Source organism: Myxocyprinus asiaticus, chromosome 21, assembly GCF_019703515.2.
Source record: "Myxocyprinus asiaticus isolate MX2 ecotype Aquarium Trade chromosome 21, UBuf_Myxa_2, whole genome shotgun sequence".
NCBI classification, from domain to species: domain Eukaryota; kingdom Metazoa; phylum Chordata; class Actinopteri; order Cypriniformes; family Catostomidae; genus Myxocyprinus; species Myxocyprinus asiaticus.
Genome location: NC_059364.1, coordinates 40,884,187 through 40,901,317, shown reverse-complemented (window position 1 = coordinate 40,901,317; position 17,131 = coordinate 40,884,187).

Here is a 17,131-nt window from a genome sequence, read left to right as displayed (position 1 = left end):
GAGGGGAAGTAGAACGGGCTGTTGGGCTGGGCTAATATTATACACACACCCCCACACACACACACACACACACACACACTACAAATGTTTAAGACAGACGGTCGCTGTAGTTCCGCGTTCGAAGCAAAGGTTTTGCTATCTACAGAGGCTCTTATATTTTTTAAATGGTGAACCTCTTGCACAATTCGCTAGTTACGACACAATATGAAGTGAAATGGGCAGTATAAGGAAGTCGTAGTCCGAAATACCACGGTCTTGAGGAAAACATGAAACCAGCATTTTAATTGGTCGCCCTGTTACCCTGCCGAAACACTTTTCGGCCAATGAGAAGACGCGCTACTCTGTAGTTTAGTAAGAAAACTGAAGGGAACGACAGGCCGACCAATCAGAGAGCGCGGGACGTTCCGGCCAAAAAAGGAGCAGATACATTTTATATATACATATACATCATCCAAAATGATGAATTTTGTGAGCGTTACACATATGTTTACTGCAATAAAATAAAGTACATAGATATTTGGTGTGTCAGCCATTTAATTAATGACAACACTGAATTTATGTTGTCATAAATACAAAACACGATGACATATGAAAAGGACAGTCAGACATATTTTTGAGTAAGGGTCAAAAGTGATATCCTGTGGTGGTTTGGATGTAACATCACACCATGAATGGTTAAACATGGCTTTTAATGGTATTGAACATCATGTCGAAGATAGAAGCACATTCCTATTAGTACATAACTTAGTATATTTTAAGTATTAGCATATAAGGTCTGTTTTTAAGATACAACTCTGTGCTAATTACAGTCTAAAGTCTTTCTAGCAAGTCAGTCCACTGTCGGCCATCTTTGGAATGCTCTCAGGAGGCCATTTTCATACCAGTGCATCTACTTGAATGGGAAAAGACTGAAATCTTCTAAACGGTTGGTCAAGATTATGATCCAAGAACATATTTTAAATCAGCAGTAAAATCTGACAACACTGAATTAATAACTTGTGCATCTTTACCTCAGATTACACAAAAAAAAAAGAACGAAAAAAAAATCCCTGCTTGCATAGCTTATGCGCGTGCCCATTCTCAAGCTGATTGACAGGTGATGTCTGTATAAAAAGGTGAATGGCTCTTTTACCTTTAAGGCGGAACTTCCTTTCTACAGCCATTGACCACTGGGCATTCCAATTACTCCCATTCATTTGAATAGAAGTGGCCCGTCTCTACCAAATAGTCTCTGGCACAGTATAAAGTGGTTTCACAGTGTAATTGTTTCACTATTTATATTTAGCATAAAAAGATATTTAATGGCATATCATAGACTATATGATGGGGGTTCCCATTGTAAAAACTATTGAGGCATGTGCAAAATGTACTATATCTTTTTCCTGGGCATTAAAGGTGAAAATGTTCAATCGATTTTTTTGTAGTCAACACTTTAAGGTATGTGCTTGTGCAGAAATAGGCTTTTAAATATAAACTTACCCTGAGAAATATTCACAGTAACAAGTGTGACGGCTAGTCCCAGTCTCCCTTACTGTATATCAAAGTTCTATTGCCATCTTATACCACCTGTATCATGGTACCCCAGCAGTACTTTTTGTAAGTGTATATTCACAGCTAAATTTATGAACGATGTGAAAGAGTAGAAATGTCTTATACCATCTCCAAGGTAACCTAAAGTTCAACTGTGCCACTGTGTCACTGTGTCATTCATTCTTGCTTCTTGGCTACTGATCCATCCTGTGCATTATATAATTACATTTCTATTATTAGTCTGTCCTTCAAACAGTTCTTTGGAGGTATCGAACAAGAAATGCCAAAGCATAGTTAATATACTCAGTCAGGGCACCTAATCCATTTAAAGCAATAACACAATGCACACAGCAATTCAATCTACTGACAAATTTATATGGTGTCTCTCTACAGGTATATATTTTTAGGGCAGGATTGTGAGTCCCTATGTGTATCTTGTTGTTTTTTATGTCAAAAAGTAAGCAGTGAGCAGCCAAACAAGACTGACTATTTCAAAGATATGTTCCTTTTCTGCTCAAAGGTTGCAATTGTGAGGTCACACCCTGCAGCTCATAAACTGTTGCTACACATTCCAGAGTTCATCTGACAATAGACTGATTTTGACTGCATGAGTGTGTATACAACAAATGTAATTTGAATATGTTTAAACTTTTACTATGACTATTTCAAAAGATCATATATCATTCTAAGGGATTATTTTAGCATTGATCCTAAGCAATGCCATTACTCTGTTTACACTGTGACAGGAGTCTTGGGATTTGTTCTGGAATTATATTGTTGCTTTTTTAAAGTTTGTGTACTGTATATGTATACCTCTGCTGCAAATAAATTGATGGCTGTTTTTCCACTGAATGTATCCTGTCTATAATTAACAATTCCACATTAACCATAAAATGCTGCATACATACTAAAATCTTGTAAAGTGTTCAAATATTGTGAACACTTTATTAAAGGTGCACTCCATAAACGTTTGTCTTTGAGTCATCTTGGACTTACACTGACACCTAGTGGCTTGGATGCAGCATCATCTAAATCAATAGTTTTCAGTTTCAGATGCCATTGTAGAAATGTAGTATTCACAGTCAGTCATGATTACTTTAATCATTGAGTGAAAGTGTCAAATAACAGGACGGTTACTGAGATTAAGCGAGTAGTGTTCAGCTGGTCATGTGATTCTAACATGGCCGCCCCCATGTGCGGACCCTCTCCTGTTTATAGAATAAAACAGGTTTTATGAGGTTACTGATATGACTGGAGTCTTCATTTTAATGTGAGTGCTCATGATTTCCTACATATATTGCAAACTTACAATTCATGTCTTTAGGAGTTAAACTTTTTTAATGAGGAAAAAATTACTGAGTGCACCTTTAAATCTATGAACTACTGTAACTGGCTGTTTTTCAAAGGACTGATTCTCCAAGGTGGGGCAAATGTAACCTTTGGACCTTGGTTCCTTCCAAGCCTTCTTCTTTATCCTGAAGGAGTATTTGACTGCCGTTATCAATAATTTTTTACAACCACCTTTGTTAAAAACACTAAATAAATCAAATGTAATTGCTTCCTGTAATGTTTGATTTTGAATTGAAATAAACACAATTAAAGTGACAGTGTTATTCCCTCTGTGGACTACATTATGTCATACATTTAAAAAAAAAGCTGTTGGTTTTATAGTTTAATTACATCCCCAAATTATTTTTGAAGTTTGTTTGTTAAATATGACCTACCAAAACAACATTTATGCATGACAGTGGACTAAGGGGTAAAATAATTCATGAAAAAGGGGTATTTAATTTTTTTTTTAAAGTGTCAAAAATAGACTGTAAACTTCTTTCAAATTAATTTTGTACATTTATATTAAGTTGATTGCTCATTGTTCATTAGCTATCACATTCTAATAATTAATGCATGAGGTTTGTCAACACATTAAAAGACTTTATAAATAATTTTTAAAAAGCAAGTTTTGACTTGTAAATTATGGAAATAATTTCTCAAAATGTAATTATTAACTCTTCTATTGTCTATTGTCTATTGACCCAGGACAGGTAAAGAAAATGCTATGAATACTGCATCGTTTTTGGTACTGGAACCAAACATTGCGACTTTGTTTAAGACCATCAAAACAAACAAAATAAAAAGTATTGATATACAGTATACAGTATATATTTACACTGGCAGCCAAAAGTTTGGAATAATGTACAGATTTTGCTGTTTCAGAAGGAAATTGGCACTCTAATTCACCAACGTGGCATTCAACTGATCACAAAGTATAGTCAGAACATTACTGATGTAAAAAAACAGCACCACTATTTGAAAAAAAAGTCATTTCTGATCAAATCTAGACAGGCCCCATTTCCAGCAGCCATCACTCCAATACCTTATCCTTGAGTAATCATGATAAATTGATCATTTGGTACTAGAAAATCACTTGCCATTATATCAAACACAGCTGAAAGCTATTTGGTTCATTAAATGAAGCTTAACATTGTATTTGTTTTTGAGTTGCCACAGTATGCAATAGACTGGCATGGCTTAAGGTCAATATTAGGTCAAAAATGTAAAAAAAAGAAACAGCTTTCTCTAGAAATTTATCAGTCAATCATTGTTTTGAGGAATGAAGGCTATACAATGATTGAAATTGAAGATTTCATACAAAGGTGTACACTACAGTCTTCAAAGACAAAGGTCAACTGGCTCTAACAAGGACAGAAAGAGATGTGGAAGGCCCAGATGTACAACTAAACAAGAGGATAAGTACATCAGAGTCTCTAGTTTGAGAAATAGACGCCTCACATGTCCTCAGCTGATAGCTTCATTGAATTCTACCCGCTCAACACCAGTTTCATGTACAACAGTAAAGAGAAGACTCAGGGGTGCAGGCCTTATGGGAAGAATTCCAAAGAAAAAGCCACTTTTGAAACAGATAAACAAAAAGAAAAGGTTAGAGTGGGCAAAGAAACACAGACATTGGACAACAGATAATTGGAAAAGAGTGTTACGGATCTTAACCCCATTGAGCTTTTGTGGGATCAGCTAGACTGTAAGGTGCGTGAGAAGTGCCCGACAAGACAGCCACATCTATGGCAAGTGCTACAGGAAGTGTGGGGTGAAATGTCACCTGAGTATCTGGACAAACTGACAGCTAGAATGCCAAGGATCTGTAAAGCTGTCATTGCTGCACATGGAGGATTTTTTGATGAGAACTCTTTGAAGTAGTTTAAGAAGTTCTGAAATTTTTTTTCAAATTGTAATAGTAATTTTTCACGTTATTAATGTCCTGACTATACATTGTGATCAGTTGAATGCCACTTTGGTGAATAAAAGTACCAATTTCTTTCCATAAGAGCAAAATTATTCCAAACTTCTGGCCGCCATTGTATATAGATAGATAGATAGACCCGTATGGGAAGAACCAGTTGTGACCTTTCACCTTCGGACTTTCTGTATGTTTTACAGCTTTAAATAGTTTTTTGTACATCTTTGTATAAAATTTGTCCTAAAAACATTTCAAATTTAGCCCCTAGCCCCATACTGTTTTCTAGCTGCCCCACCTTCTCCACTGGGTACTGCATCTTTCCCACAAATTGCATAAAATCATTTTTAGGAACTTTTTGATCTTGGATAACGTTAATTTGGATATATACTAATATTTATTTATTTTTTTAATTAAAAGATGATAACATTAGTTAATGCATTATTAACTAATATGAAACTGTTAATTGTTTGTTCAGGATGCCTAATCAATTTACTAATGTTAACAAATAGAAACGTATTGAAAAGTGTTACCAATAAATCATTACATCTTTAAATAAATCATTAAATACATAATTTAAAACTATATGAACTGTTATATAATTAAAGTATTCCATTTTTAATTTACCATATGCTTAGAGTTGATTTTCATTACAAGCTTCCATCTTTTCATTTGTGGGCGTCACCTTTCAGAACTGATTTCTAGGGGCCATTCACACAGGACACATTTGTGCATCTGTCTGCACTGCTTTAGAATTGCTTTTCAACCTAAACATTCACTAGAAAAACGTCTTGATGTCTATTGCTGCATGTCTCACTGATTTATTTTTGCATCTCGTGCAATGAGCCCAGCATTTTTAAGATGTTGCGTCAAATTAAAATAACTTTTTAAAACACATCTCAAGACACCTGCATGCTGTGCCATTCGTTGTGCTGAGCAAGAACACATTCTGTGTGAACTCTGAGTGGCCCTTAGTGAGGCAAATTTAAAAAAAATGAAAATAGCTAATGCATTAATAAAAAATCACCTCAAAGTTAAAGGTAAGTTAAAAATGGATACAAAGCTAGTAAAATGAAATATATGGAAAATACATATATTGATTTATTTGGTGATTCAGTGATTTAATTTAATAGTTTTAAACTATTTGGCCTTCCATTGTAAATGAACTAAACACTTCTTATTAAGGTCTATTTCATTTGCATGATAACAAACTATATCTATACTAATGTAGCAATATTTTAATAATCACCTTTATAAATTATGTTCAATATTACTATTAGATGCACTAAATATGTGTTAGGCTATTGTCATTTATGCATGACACAAACTTCATTTGGAAGCAAAAAAGTTTTAATTATGCATACATAAGTATGTTATAGATCTATAACACAACAAATTTCAACTTTCCAAAAAACAACAAGTGTTTTAAAACACTTTGTTGTGTCATTTATAAACAACATGACTCATAGAAGGTTAAACGTCTGTCACTTCTGTATTTTCTAACTAATCTACAAATTTAGACTATTCAATTTCCTGAACTAAACACTATCCACTAAATCCTCTGTTAACAGACTTAAGCTTTTATAGAGAAGAACCAATTGAATATCTACTGCTGGTCATTAGTTTTTAGGACAGCATTTGCATTCAACAGCTGTAAGACTTATGCAATTTGTTAACTTTAACTTGGGCCATGTGATTGTTGAGCCTAAAAAAAGACACTGTTTTTTTTTTTTCCTCCTCACACCTGTTGCTGAGTCATAGACCCCTCCTGAAAACATGGCTGACATCCTCATTCTCTGCCTACAACTCTCTCGGAGCCACTTGTCTGTTGCCATGGGAGATAATCATGCACATATTTTCAAACCTTAGAAAGGTCTCTTATCAGTGAAACTGCATGAATTATGGTCAGCTCAAATGAACTCTGACAGAAAAGTCAAATGGATAAAACTAAAACCCAAGTACTGCTCTTAACTGGACGATGTGGATCAGAGTTAGAAATGTCAAGGGGTTTTATTTAGCTGACACCAAACCAAAAGATATACGGCTAGTATTCAGCGACTTAAGAACTTAAATATGTGAGATAAAGGCAGCCTTTAAACTCACATAAACTCTCCCAAAGGGGAGCGCTATATTGCGGAAAAAGTTTACGCTTAAAACGCTAAAGTCTCCGTATACATACGTCAGGCATATGAGGTATCAGTTGAAAGCTTAGAATTGTAACATTTCAGAGATAACCATCACTTATGCATTTATGTTACTTAAAATAACAAAATAAGGCTTCAAAACATTTGCGTTGAAAATGATCACCCCCTAGAGGTAATGGGGGTAGAAATATTTATATGAAAATAAAAGTCCTTCACATAGCACCCAAATGGACAAGTCATATATCAAATGAAAACCCTCATTCTCAGGAACGTGACTGTAAAATTTTGTTGCTTTAACACCACAGTTTGAAAGATTTTCAAAAGAATCACAAAGTGAAATATGATTTCTGCAAGTAATCAAATCCAGACATCTCTTCAGATAACTGCTGCTGTAAGCCCCAAATAGCTATAAACTTTATATTTGCTTTTGCCTTAGGAAATTCTCTAAAGATTTAACAATTTTTTACTTGTCTGTGAGCTTTCTCGGCTGAATAATCCAATGTTATATCTTAGATATCCAGAACAAAATATGCCATCCGGAAGGAAAATTATGCAAAACAAATCATCAAAAAAATATGTTTTTGACTATTGATGATAAAATGTTATATATCATCGCAAAGTGGATGATCTCAGCTTTCTAATGGCACCTAGATTGAGCTTCTAGTCCACTCAGAGATATTCAATGAAACAACAAAGAATGTTGCTTGAACTGAAAATTAGACTGAATGTCTATGGACGAGCACATCGGTGAGTGCTAAAATGCGTTATAGCACCACCTACATTTCAGATCTGTATATTATGATGGAATGTGATAGGGAAAAAAATATTCTTTCTAGTGCTTCCTCCTGCAGCAAACCTTTTGCAACAATGGCCAGTTTGCCGCAAGCTTGCAGTAAAGCTAATTTTTTTAAGGGATTGTCTCTCTCATGTCTTGTGACGATTACGACATGCGAATGTTTGGATGTATATTTTTGAATGAGATGTCCCCGCCTTCACACAGAGGAAGAATTTCAGTGAATAAAACCTTCAGTTTCACATTGTTCCTCACACAAAGCTATTATGCGACTTCGGAGGACTTTGAATGCAGCATGAGTCATTTGGAATACTTTTACTCATAATTTACTTCTATCTGCTTATTATGTCTTTATATGTTTATATTGTTCTTATACAGTGCTCAACATTAAGGATTTTTTTCTGCTGGCCCGGCAAGGCTTCAGAGTTTCAGACTTGCCCTGCCAAAATGTTCACTTTCCACACCACAAAAAAAAATAAAATAAAAATGTTCGGAAGAAGATTCTTAAGTCTGGACCATTTCAGAGACAGGAAAATAAATATTCTGAACATTACTTTATACAGAATGAACTGAATTCAAAATTCAGTGGAATAAAAGTTTTAAAAGCTTTAAGCACAAGCCGATCTCAGAAAGCAATGGCTGGTATACACTTCTAGTGCATTTCACTGTTTCTCCTCACACAGATGTCTGTGCAGACATTTAACCACAGATCAGCTTGAACCGCACATCACAGGATGAAGGAGACTGGTAAAGGGTACCACTCTTTGAATGTAACAACTACATGCTTCAAATACTGCAGTGCTCCATGTGTGAGGAAGGAAAAACCTGACGAACGAATGCAATGTATGTTTTATTAAATGTATGTTTTAAACGCTATCTTGCATAATTGTTTCATTGATAAGTATCACTACATGTTGAAATGTGAATGCATATGTTTTGCATATAGCTATATGTAAAAAGTAGTAGAGATGCCAACGATAACGATTGAAACATTTGAGATTAATGAAATATTTGATGACATTAAATATATTTTAGTGCAGTTAACGTATTACTTGATTTGTCACTTTCAGCTTCATTCCATCCTGTGTGATTGTTTAAAACTAGTCAGAGTAAGAGAACGGCTTTTTTTATGAACCAACACCGTATGGGACATTTAACAGAAGTAAAGTCATATGCTGTCTTGCAATGGAGGAATTTAATTATCGTTGAAGCTCAACGGGTATGAAATATCATCTATGAATGAAACACACCTTTAATGAGAAGGGCAGCAGTTAACTGCTGCAGGTTAAAACCATTTGATTTATTATTCAGGAGCTAAGTGTGCTTTTGAAAAGGAAAAAAATATATATATATATATTTAGAGGCAAATTTCAGCATATGAAAAATTCAAGATCAGTCACGTTAAGGGCAAAAGCATTATTATTGTTTCAATCAACCAACAGCTCCAAAATGTATATATAATCTGCCTTCCATGAATAAATCTCTGCATGAAGCACTGAACACTGTTATCAGAAACACCTGAACCTCACTAAGCAGAAGCAGTTGTGCAATTATTCCATAGGTTGACATTTCTTTAGCTAAAATTGATCGGTGCTTGCCGAAATTTAAAACACTGCCCACAGCGGCCAAAGTGGTAAGTGTTGATGGGCATATGAACATGTGTGAGCTCCATTTTCCTGGTAACATGTCCACAGAGGGGCACCAAATGTGAGTTGTGAAGCGAATTGTTTTCAAATGTACAGGCTGAATTACAGTAAAGAAAAAAAAGCATATTTTATAAACTGTACCCCCAACCCAAACCTAAGCCTTACTATTAGTGGAGTAAAAATGTAATATTAGAGGGGAAATGCCACTTCTGAATCACGTTCGTCACTGATCATGCGAATGTGATTACTTCCTGGTTACAATGTGAGATTCGAACCCAGATCTCCTAAGATGCTGATGCAACACACAACCGGTTGCACCACAAGGGAAGGCAAACATGCTTGAGCAGATGCTAAAATGTCTGATGGGAGATGGCACTTGTCAGTGAGTCAGCATAATGTGGCCGATTCTGGGATACTGGAACTTTTGGAAACAACATGCCGATTTTGTGATCATGTTGCTTTGCAAAGTCTGCATTACAAAATGAGAGATTCACAAAAAGAAATCTGAGATCAAGGAATTCCTCCTCCTTTCACAATTCAGTATGCCAATAAATGGAAGAAAGAAGAGCAATTGCAATTCTGTATGCAAATATTACAATGATATTGTGTAGATTTTATATTCTGAACATTCTTTTTTTTTTTTTTTTTAATTTAATAATAAATAATCAAGTTACAAAAAACAAAATTAGAAAGCACGCCTAAGGTTGAAATGATATACAAAACTGAATTAATTGTAGAAGCTTAATACTAAGAGCTCGATAGTTTATTTTCAGGAAAATAAATACAGTGAAGCCTTGCGAGCACAGAAATCATTTCTAAAACAACCCTTACACAATACTCAGTGCCTCATTTCAAGGTCAAGTTCTAAGATGTCAGTCTAGTCTAGAGAGAGTGTGAGGACTGGTAACCACAGAAACACCGAAACATTTGTCAGCAACTGGTGAATGCACCACTCCCAGGGATCAGGCATGAATGAAGGGCGAAAGGGAGTGAGCTCCTGAAACACTTCACTTAGCCCGAATGAAATATTTATCCACACCAAAGAACAACTTGGATGAAAGAATCGATCCAATAAAGCACAATTTTTTTCGTTCATTTTTTTAAAATTATATTCTCTGTTGCACGGACTACACACATGATGACTTGGCTTTCCACTCATGCATGGCAGGACTTTCCCCTGACAGCTGCACACACACACATATACACACATGCATACACAATGACTGGGCAAGATAAGCAGAAATCTGAACCAGCATTACTCGTTCTGTTGGAATGAACACACACTCTCAATTAACAGTTTGTATCTTGGTTGTAACCTGAGTCTAGTCCTTTCATTCATACTCACAGATAATAGATATCAACTGCAACAACTGGTGTCCATAAAGCGCTAGTTTTTCAGGTGTTATTGTCCTAAATGTGCTCATTTCACTTCTGCTCACCATGTTACTGTTCCTGTAGCTCAACTGGCAGCACATGCAACTAGCAAAATGCCACAGTTATGAGTTCAATTCAAACGTGACACACAAAAAAAGAAACAAGCCCTTTAATGGGATAATTCACCCCAAAATGAAGATTCTCTCATCATTTACTCACCCTCATGCCATCTCAGATGTGTATGACTTTCTTTCTTCAGCAGAACACAAACGAAGATTTTTAGAAAAATATCTCAGCTCTGTAGGTCCATACAATGCAAGTGAATGGTGGCCAGAACTTTGAAGCTCCAAAAATCACATATAGGCAGCATAAAAGTAATCCATACGACTCCAGTGGTTTAATATATGTCGTTTGAAGTGATGCAATCGCTTTGGGTGAGAAACAGATCAGTATTTCAATCCTTTTGTACTATAAATCTCCACTTTCACTTTCACCTTCCGATATGTGAAAGTGAAACTAAACAAGTGCCAAATGTGACTTTCGGATGTGAAAGTGAAAGTGGAGATTTAGTAAAAAAAGGACTTAAATATTTATATGTTTCTCAACCACACCTATCATATCACTTCTGAAGAAATGGATTTAACCACTGGAGTCGTATGGAGGTCAGTAGGTGATTTCATAGGGTCTTTAACATTAGTGTTGTCCCAAAAAGTGTAACTGTAAAACCAAGAGCAGACCAGGTCAACAGAGTCACTCCTGTATAATACTAAATCAATCTAAAATTACTGACTATTTATTGTCAATAAAACAGAAATCATCACTATTATGATGGTTTCTCCTAAATAACAAAATAACAAATCACAAATAATACAATCATATTGTTGCTGTTGGTTGGCCAGTATAAAAGTATGAAGGTCTTCTGGGTGGTTGCCAGAGTGTTGCTAGGTAGTTACAAAGGTGTTATGCAGTTGCAAGGTGGTTGGTTACTTGCCCAAGTTAAAAAAGTCGGTCTGATAAAGAGTCATGTGGGTCAAAATGTCACCAAGGTATATATTATATAAAATGACTTATCCTTTGGAGCTGTGGTGTGCCAACTTTTTTCTTTAAAAGATTTGTTTTCCCATTTTGGTTGAGCACCAACACTGAGTGTTTTTGTGATTGGATGTTTTGTCCAAGTCAAAAGAGTCCCATAGGATTCTGGTGTCTAGATATGGCTTGGGTCCCTCATTCGATGTTTTCCACTCATTTGTCATCCACCAGGCAAAAATTATAAGTCGGATTGCTTAGAATAGTAATACTGTAGCACCTCTCCTTGACAAGCTGCTTGTCACACTGGTGTCAGGAGCACAGCCTCTCCCTCAATGTCAACAAGACCAAGGAGCTTGTGGTGTATTTTTATTGTATACGGTCTTCTTATTTTGTGTATACTGCATATTGTATGTTATTTTTATTGTATACAGTCTTCTTATTTTGTGTATACTGCATATTGTATGTTATTTTTATTGTATACAGTCTTCTTATTTTGTGTATACTGCATATTGTATGTTATTTTTGTTGTATACAGTCTTCTTATTTTGTGTATACTGCATATTGTATGTTATTTTTGTTGTACACAGTCTTCTTATTTTGTGTATACTGCATATTGTATGTTATTTTTATTGTACACAGTCTTCTTATTTTGTGTATACTGCATATTGTATGTTATTTTTGTTGTACACAGTCTTCTTATTTTGTGTATACTGCATATTGTATGTTATTTTTATTGTACACAGTCTTCTTATTTTGTGTATACTGCATATTGTATGTTATTTTTATTGTATACAGTCTTCTTATTTTGTGTATACTGCATATTGTATGTTATTTTTGTTGTACACAGTCTTCTTATTTTGTGTATACTGCAAATTGTATGTTATTTTTGTTGTACACAGTTTTCTTATTTTGTGTATACTGCATATTGTATGTTATTTTTATTGTATACAGTCTTCTTATTTTGTGTATACTGCATATTGTATGTTATTTTTGTTGTACACAGTCTTCTTATTTTGTGTATACTGCATATTGTATGTTATTTTTATTGTATACAGTCTTCTTATTTTGTGTATACTGCATATTGTATGTTATTTTTATTGTACACAGTCTTCTTATTTTGTGTATACTGCATATTGTATGTTATTTTTGTTGTACACAGTCTTCTTATTTTGTGTATACTGCATATTGTATGTTATTTTTGTTGTACACAGTCTTCTTATTTTGTGTATACTGCATATTGTATGTTATTTTTGTTGTACACAGTCTTCTTATTTTGTGTATACTGCATATTGTATGTTATTTTTGTTGTACACAGTTTTCTTATTTTGTGTATACTGTATGTTGTATATTATTAGGTGTATATTGTGTTGTGTAACAAGATGTGTAAACTGTGTTATGTATAAATCAGATGTTTATTGTAATTGTCATACTGCTATGTTGCTTGGAACTGCACCCAAGACTTTCACCCACTGTTGCACTTGTGTATATGGTTGAGTGACAATAAAGGGATTTGATTTGATTTTGTATAAGGTATTGTTTCATTCATGTTTGTAGTACAAATGTTGCAAGACGAGTTATGCACAAAACTTTCATTCGTATGGTCTGGGGTTTAGAACAAATCCCTAATAACTCTAAGTGGAAGCAATAGTGATAATAATGCTTGACTTAGCAAACACCTCTAATTAATTTTATATTCCCCAAAACGGTATACAAGTTGTTTACATTGAAAAATTGAACGTGGATAGGATACTGTTATTTTGTGTCATACATGTTATAATAATGCACATGTGATAAATAAAACAAAAGTTACAAGCACACATGCCGCCTATATGGCTGGCTCAATCATGCTGTGGGCGTATGCTGCTGAATAGGTCTATTGTAATAAAGATGTTTTTGCAGATATTATCTGAGTACACACTCGATGCCCAATGTTGCCTTCAATATGGCTTCCTCTCTGAATGCCATGGAGAGAACAGAGAGATCCTTTATCACCTTCACCCCCCTCCAAACTCTAATGAAATAGATTTTATTTTTTTGCAAAATGCTTTTCCATGGAAATGAAGCATGAGTACTGAGCACTGGGATATAAACTACTCCAAAAATATATAAAATTTTAACACCAAACAGATTCCTTTTTCTTTTTTTTTTTTTCTTTTTTTCTTTTTTTCATATTCCTTTAAATACAGAACAAAATGTTAATTATGACCCTGCACAGACTAGCCTCTGATTATACAACAATGTTCCACCTACATTATATGCGTGCTGCTGCTGAAATGTAATATGTTCATTATTATTCTTGTATACAGTGCTTTGGTTTTTTAGTACATACAGTCAATCAAGACAAGTCAAGTCAGCGGTTCACCTCAAGGAAGTCAATTCGAGACCTGCTAATAGACAAGTATAGTTGGGTCAAAACAGTCACAGTACAAAACAGAATCAAAGAGAGAGGTTAAATTTCTTTTTATTTTTCCCCCAAGAATTATGAATTTTCTCAATTTTGCATACATATCTGAGAACTACATTAAATGCATATTCTGAGTTTATTATAAGTTAAAGGAATAGTTCACTCAACAATGAAAATTTGCTGATAATGTACTCACCCTCAGGCCATCCAAGATGTATCTGAGTTTCTTTCTTCATCAAAACAGAATTTAAGATTTTTAGGATTTCATTTCAGGCCTCCTCCTCTAAACAATGCAAGTGAATGTCCTCCATTTTTTGACGGTCCAAAATGCATATTTAGGGTGCATCAAAATAATCCACATGACTCCAGTCGACAAATAAAGTTCTTCTGAACCCAAACGATTGATTATTTTGAGAAACAAAACAATACTTGTATACTTTTTAACTACAAATGTTCGCTTCCGTACATCTCTGTGAAGTGCGCTCATGAGAGGGATGACGTAAGCTCGTTGGTAAGGTCACATGTCATGTGGAGGAGGAGGCAGGAAGCGCATCATTGTTTACGTTGTTTTTTTATTTTTTTGTATTATTATTTGGATTTTTTTTTGTTTTTTTTTTATTTTATATTCTTTTGAAATTGTTTTGGACTGTTTTGGTTTGTGAACGGCACAAAATTCTCTGGTAAACAATGACGCGTTTCCTGACTCCTCCACATGACAGGTGACCAACGAGCTTACGTCATCCCTTTTCAATGTAATATTCATCAGTAGCAGTTGTGGGATAATGTTGATTACCAAAACAAAATTATTTCAACTCATCCTTCCTTTTCTTTAAAGGTGCAATATGTAAACATTTTCATGTAAAATTCGTTTTTTGTTTTTTTTTGCCAGTGTGAACGGCTTGTAACGCAACTTAAAAAATGAGCCCTTCCCAGACTTCCTAGGTTGTGAGACTGATTTTCATGCGAAGGGAGCGGGTCGCTTTTGCCAGGAAAATCCAAAGGATGTCACGTTTATGCGTGCTCCCGAGAGCCTTGCCTCAGTGCTTCTCTTCTGCTATTCAACAGCGACAACAAACTGCAACACTAGGTAACGTTATCTTAGAGATGGAATCCAGCAAACGTCTGGCTCCCAGCACAACACCGACTCCCACACAAACTCAGAGTAAGCCAAAAAAAACAAAAAACATTTATTTACTGAATCCCGTCTGGCTAAGTGGGAACGTGATCGTGGTCGAGCGAAAACTAGAGTGAACATCGGCAGGGCATTTGATTCCTGGAGGGACCTTCGTTCGGTTTTGGAGATCAAAACCAACCCTGAATTGGTGTTCTTATTGGACAGGTAAGCGCTTACATAACTGCAAAGCATGTGAAATATAGTGCCATAAGGATTGATCTGTGTCATTTTAGCTAACTTGATCTTGCCTGCTAACGCAGACAGAATTGCAAGCTACCTTTCTTCGTAACTTTCAAATAATTTCAACAATCTTCTCTTTATACTAAAAGTCAGGTATACAGGATAAATTTAAGCAAATACGCATTAATAACAAGGGTTTCTGAGTCTTATATACTGAACCTTTAAAAAAAACAAAAATCAAGGTTTCAGTGAAGCACTTACAATGGAAGTAAATGGGGCCAATTTTTGAAGTGTTTAAAAGCAGAAATGTGAAACATATCATTTTTATTTATGGTTGGTATGGGGGAGGTAACCCCCCAATAGTCAAAACAAGCAAGTACAGCCTCCCTCTTATTTATACCATGATCAATGGAAACATGAGTAAATGTTTCACATTGCAACCCCCCAATGTTCAAGCCAAATCTACACCCTTGACGTGACTCTGTGGTTTACATTTTTTGTATCAATACGCTGTTGTGGTAATAATATATTTTTTCGAATATAAGTCATTGCTGAGTCATCCACTTTGAGTCAAAGTCGAGTCTCGAGTCATTGGTCCTCAAGTCAAGGTCAAGTCAATCAAGCAAGTCAAAAATTTGCGACTCGAGTTCCCCACTTCTGGAAATTTCATATTATTTTCTTCTGATTTTGGAGTGAAATATGACCAGTATATTTGCTTAAATGGTTTCATGAGATTCACTCTTTTATGTATACTTCTTGGCAGTTCAAAATAAGACAGCATGTTTTATCTGACTTAACCCCTTAAAGGGTGGCGCTATATCGTGAAAAAAGTTTACGCTTAAAACGTTGAAGTATCCGTATACCTGGCATATGAGGTATCAGTTGAAAGCTTAGAATCGTAACTTTTCAGAGATAACCATCACTTCTGCATTTATGTTACTTAAAATAACAAAATAAGGCCTCAAATCATTCGTGTTGAAAATTAGCGCCCCCTTGATGTAATGGGGTAGAAATATTTATATGAATATAAAAGTCCTTCACATAGCACCCAAATGGACAAGTCATATATCAAATTAAAACTCTCATTCTCAGGAATGTGGCTGTACAGATTTGTTGCTCTAATACCACAGTTTGAAAGATTTTTAAAAGAATCACAAAGTGAAATATGATTTCTCAATGTCTCTTTTATGTTCTGGGCTTCTGTAAGCCAAGTAGCCAAAACTTTATATCTGCTTTTACCTTAGGAAGTTTTCTAAAAAAAAAATAAATAAATTGCCATTTTTACTTGTTTCTGTGATTTTGTACATTTCTTTGAGCTTGCTTGGCTGAATAGTCTAATGTTATATCTTAGATGCCCAGAACAAAATATGCCATCCAGAAGGAAAAGCATGCAAAACAAATCATCAGAATTATTTATTATTATTATTATTATTATTGCTATTATTATTATTGTATACACTGGCAGGCAAAAGTTTGGAATAATGTACAGATTTTCAGTCAGGACATTACTGATGTGAAAAACTGCACCATCACTATTTGTAAAAAGTCATTTTTGATCAAATCTAGACAGGCCCCATTTCCAGCATCCATCACTCCAACACCTTATC